Source organism: Elephas maximus, chromosome 24, assembly GCF_024166365.1.
Source record: "Elephas maximus indicus isolate mEleMax1 chromosome 24, mEleMax1 primary haplotype, whole genome shotgun sequence".
Taxonomy (NCBI): domain Eukaryota; kingdom Metazoa; phylum Chordata; class Mammalia; order Proboscidea; family Elephantidae; genus Elephas; species Elephas maximus.
The window spans coordinates 16,485,126-16,491,129 of record NC_064842.1 but is presented as its reverse complement, the minus strand read 5'-3'; positions in this window follow the sequence as shown (position 1 = coordinate 16,491,129).

Genomic DNA, 6,004 nt, shown 5'->3' with positions numbered 1-6,004 from the left:
TGTGTGAATGAAGAAACAAAGAAACCAAGTAGGAGGTTATCGCCATAGTTCAGGCAGGGATGATGCGGGCCTGAGAAGGGGAGAAATGGATAGGAAGGGATGGGCATTGGAAGTTGGAGGTAGAACTGAGAGGGTTTGGTAACTCAGGTGGGGTGAGAGGTGGAGAGTAAGAAAAAGGGAAGTCAATTCCTTAATGTAAACGGAAGATTCTGGGGTTTCTTGCTTGGATGAATGGGTGTTGTTACTAATTGAGAGAGGGAACACCAAAGGAGGAGAAGATCCTGAGTTTAATTTGAACTTGCTGGGTTTGATATCACTGGGCTGCCTCAGACACGAGGCTGATGTTCAGCAGAGAAATGGTCTGGACAGAGTTTCAGGAGTCACCAGCAAAGATGGCAGTTGAGGCAATGGAGAGAGATGAGAAGCGAATGGGGTAGAGGAGTGAATCTTGGGGATATTCACCTCACAGGCCAGGAAATATAATTTTGTTAAACCCAAGGCCCAGAAACGCTCCCAGAAGTTAACGGAAATGGTTATGCAGATGTATTCACATTTGTGCCCATTCGACTTCCTCCCGGCTCCACCTTCCTCCCTATTCAGCCCTGCCGACATTCGCCCCCAACCTCCATCAAATAGTTCCAGGGTACAAAAAGAAAATGCAGGTTTATGTTAACTCAAAAAGTTAAAACGACTGCCTTTAGCAAAAGGGAGAGTTCATTTCTTTTTGCGTTTACTAAAGTGTGGCGTGAGTCATTTGAGGTTCTGAAAATTCAGCAGGAACTAGGCATTTTAACACCCCCAACGGTGTGGTGAAGGGGGTTAGGGGGAGACAAGCACCAGTCAGGAAATGCTGAGTGTCAGATGAAGGACCAGGGGAAGAGCCCAGGAAGCTTTACCTTCAGTGATGACTCAAGGTCTGGAAACAATGGTGTTAGCACAAATTGTGAAGTTAGGATTGAATCCGCTCTCTTCTTGCCTGGGATAGAGATCCAGGGATGGGGAAACTTCCTGTGATCTCCCAACTTGCCCTTCTCCCTTACCCATACCTCCTTTTCCTCAGAGCCTTGAACTTATTTTAGGGCTGAACCCCCAAGTTCAATCTTTAAGATACACCCAAGGCCACACTGACCAGCAGGGTCCCTGGGTATCATCACAGGAATTGAGCACTGGGGAATTCAGACTGAAGTGGCGTTGCGTTGAACTCCAAGGGGCTTTAGCTACTGGGAAGTCCCTGGGTGGTGCAAAGGGTTAACGTTCTCTGCTGCTAACCAAAAAGTAGGATGTTCAAGTCCACCCAGAGGCACCTCATAAGAACAGTGAGTGACCTACATAAGGTGATCTACTGTCCAAAAATAAGCTATTGGAAACCCTATGGAGTTCTGTCCTGACACATATGGAGCCACCATGAGTCAAAATCAACATAATGGCAACTGGTAACTGGTTAGTTCTGAGTTGCCACATGCAGGTATGAGCCAGAAGGTATTGCCCTATCAGCAAGCAGAACTTCATGTTTATAAATTTCTATCGTTTTTCAGTCAACTGAGACTTCAAAGTAAAGTTTATTAACAATTATCAGAAAAATAAAATCATAATCATTAATAACATGCATGGCTAATTATTGCTAAATAAATATTACAGAAATGAAGTGTTAAGAGCTTGGCTGTAACCAAAAGGACAGCAGTTTGAATCCACTCCTTGGAAAGCATATCAGGCAGTTCTACTCTGTCCTATAGGGTCATTATGAGTAGGAATCGGCTCAACAGCAATGGGTTTGGTTTTGCAGAAAGTGAAGAGGACTTGAAGCATTTACTGATGAAGATCAGAGTACAGCCTTCAGTATGAATTGCACCTCGACATAAAGAAAAAAAAATCCTCACAACTGGACCAGTAAGCAACATCATGAAAAACGGAGAAAAGATTGAAGTTATCAAGGATTTCATTTTACTTGGATCCACAATCAACGCCCGTGGAAGCAGTGGTCAAGAAATCAAATGACTTGTTGTTCTGGGCAAATCTGCTGCAAAAGATCTTTCTAAAGGGTTGAAAGCAAAGATGTCACTTTGAGGACTACAGTGCGCCTGATCAAAGCCATGGTATTTTCAATTGCCTCATATGCGTGTGAAAACTGGACAATGAATAAGGAAGGTTGAAGAAGAATTGACTCATTTGAATTATAGTGTTGGAGAAGGATATTGAATATACTGTGGACTGCCAAAAGAACGAACAAATCTGTCTTGGAAGAAGTACAGCTAGAATGCCCCTTAGAGGTAAGGATTGGGAAACTTCATCTCACAAAGTTTGGATATGTTATCAGGAGGGATCAGTCCCTGGAGAAGGACATCATGCTTGGTAGAGGAAAGGGTCAGTGAAAAAGAGGAAGACCCTTATTGAGATGGACTGACACAGTGGCTGCAACAATGGGCTCAAGCATTGTGAGGATGGCACAGGACCGGCCAGAGTTTCGTTCTGTTGTACGTAGGGTCGCTGTGAGTCAGAACTGACTCGACGGTACCTAACAACAACAATCCTAACTTTTACCACAGCTAATAGTTATTTTCATTTACTGTGCACTTGCAATGTGCTGGGCACTAAGCTAAATGAGTTATACACATTACCTCACTCCTTACAAGATGCCTTAAGGTAGATATCATAATTCCCATTTTATTACTGAGGAAGCATGTTCACTCATTTATTCACTCATTTCTTCCTTGGACACCCAATGTGGATGAAATTGGTGCTGTTGGTGTCCTGCCCAGACACCTTTCCAGACTCTGGGCTCATTCCCAGTAGCCGTGACTGCTGGCTGCTAACGCTTCACAGCTGCCCCCCTTCTGAGAAGTGCCTTTTTTGGCCAAATGGGAGCTGCTTCACCTGGGAGGTTAATTGTGGGGAGGGGGGAGAAGGGTGGAGTTTCACAGCCCTTAGCCAGTGACTGACTGACGCAGAGAGGGACAAAGGACTGGCCTTTTCTTGCCTCAAAAAACAAACAAACAAGCAGAAAAAACCAAACCTGATTGCCCTTGAGTGGTGGGCAGTGGTGGACGGGAAAGAATGATAGACTGGCAAAGAAGCCATGGCCAACTTTGACGCTGGACCAGTAGGGGCTTAAGGTGGGAGCAACAAGCTCTGTCATCCTGAGCCTCAACCAACATTTCTTAATGCAGTCATATACCAACCAAAAAAACCCAAACCCAGTGCCATCGAGTTGATTCCAACTCACCGCGACCCTATAGGACAGAGCAGAACTGCCCCATAGAGTTTCCAAGGAGCATCTGGTGGATTCGAACTGTCAACCTCTTCGTTAGCAGCCATAGCACTTAAGCACTACACCACCAAGGTTTCCTGCAACGATATAGTCTGTGAGAAATAGTGTTATTTTGTATTTTGTTTTGGTTTTATAAAGTTCATATAAAACATTTATTAAGAAGTCTGTACACAGTTTTGTGTTGGTACACATTTAAGTAACTCTCTAATAAAAAAATTATTCATCAGTAATAAGAAGGCTCTGGAGAATATTTTTCCTTTAAAGGTGGAATAATGACTTGGTCAACCCTGTGTTCTAGTTGTAAAACTACTATCTTAACACTTTTAAATACTGCGATATTTCTTTCAGACCATATTTTGGGAAATGAAGATGCAGTGTAGAAAACGGTATACCATATGTACCATATATGGTGTTTACTATATGGTATGTGCAAACGGCTAAGGTGCTCGGCTGCCAACCGCAAGGTTGGAGGTTTAAGTCCGCCTCGGAAGAAAGGCCTAGCCATCTACCTCTGAAAAATTAGCCGTTGAAAGCCCTATGGAGCACAGTTCTACTCTGATACACATGGGGTCAGTGTGAATCGGGGTTGACTCCACAGCAGCTATTTTTTTTTCTTAGTATAATAATAAATATGGTATATGGCATATAAAACTTTGATTCTGTTTTATTAAATGTACCTATTTATGCATACATATGCTTTGTATGGAAACCCTGGTGGCGTAGTGGTTAAGTGCTACAGCTGTTAACCAAATGGTCGGCAGTTTGAATCCACCAGGTGCTCTTTGGAAACTCTATGGGGCAGTTCTACTCTGTCCTATAGGGTTGCTATGAGTTGGAATCGACTCGACAGCAGTAGGTTTGGGTTTTGGCATGCTTCATATATGCAAAAGGGTACGATTTTTCTAAACAAAGCATTGCTATTCATCAAACTATGTTAATAACATAATCTGAGCATTACTGGATGTTCATCATGAAATTAAGTTATCCTTTAAGTAATTTTTAATAACTCATTGTAGGGATTTAGGAACCATGAATTGTTTATATTGAAGGCTTATAATGCAAATGAAGCAAAGGGGACACTCTTCTTCACTAAAAAAAAAAAAAATGAATTCACAGATTGTCATAGTTTTACAGAGGAGTAATAGGGGCTCTGGTGGCACAATGGTTAAGTGTTTGGCTGCGAAGTTAGAGGCTGGCAGTTCAAATCCTCCTTGGAAGCCCTGTGGAGCAGTTCTACTCTGTCCTATAGGGTCGCTATGAGTCAGAATTGACTTGATGGCACTGGGTTTGGTTTGTTGGAACAGAGCCCCAGCGAAGATTAGATGGTCAGTTAGTGATTATTTCATCCCTTACAATAGGCAAAACTTCATTTGTCTCTAAGTAGCCTTTATCTAAATTACACAACTTTCTGTGCCTCAGTTTTGTTGCCTTAAAATGGGAATAATAATAGTACTTACCTCATGGGATACCTGTGATAATTAAATAATTAATACACGTAAATTGTTGACTATAGTGCCTGGCACCTAGGAAGCCCTCAAACAATTTAACCATCATTATGGTTATTATTACCTAGTGATAAGGAATCAGGGGGCTCGTGCCAATTAAGTTTTGATTTAATAACTGAACTAATCTCTCATTTCTTTCTTACCTTTAGTTAATTCACTGTGAGAGAGAGAAATAGCCAACCCATCAAATCCTAATGACTCTACGGTTAAAATGCATCCAGAACCTGCCTGCTTCTCACACCTTCACACTCGCACCTGGTCTCACCACCGTGTCTGTTGCCTGCAGTGACCTCCTAAAGGGTCTCCCACTTGCCCCCTCTACCTTCTTCAGTCTGTTCTCGCCAGCAACCAGGGGGCTCCTTCTAACGTGTGTGTCAGAACATCTTACTTTCCTGTTCAAAACCTTCCAATGGCTGCCTTTTGAACCTGGGTAAAACCCCTCCAATCTCCCTGGCCCCGTTCCCTCCCACTCTCCCCTCAAGCACTCTGCCCCAGCTGCGAGGACAAAGGCCCAGGTTTGCTCCTGCCTCAGGGCCTCTGCCCTTGAGGTTCCTCTTTGGGTGATGCTCTTCTCTCCCTCCCAGCCATCAGATCTCTGCCCAGGTGTCATCTAAGCAGGGGAGTCTATAAGGTAACCACCCCACCTCACTGGCCCCCTTATCTGCTTTATCGTTCTCCGGGTACGTATCAACATCTGACACACACACCCGTTTCTTTGTTACTCCATGTCTCCCACTAAAACATAGACTCTCTCAGGACAGGAACTCTGCACACACCTCTGTCCTCACTGTCTAGGATACTGTCCAACATACTATATTGCTGCCTTTAGGTGCTGTGGAGTCAGCCCCTATCGCATGGTGATCCCATGCGCAACAGATCAAAACTGCCCAGTCATGCACCATTCCCATGATTGATTTCAGATCAGAAAATGTTCCACTGTGATCCATAGGGTTTTCATTGGCTGATTTTTGGAAGTAGATTGCCAGGCATTTCTTCCTAGTCTGTCTTAGTGTGGAAGCCCTGCTGAAATCTATCTGTTCAGTATCAAAGCAACATGCAAGCATCCACTGACGGACAGGTGGTGGCTACACGTGAGGTACATTGGGCAGGAATTGAACTGGATCATCCAGGTGGAAGGGGAAGATTCTACCACTGACTTGCCACATCTCCCCATGCAAATGGGAAGTTGGGAGGACACAGTCTAACCCATAACGTAGTCCTAGTGCCCAGCCCA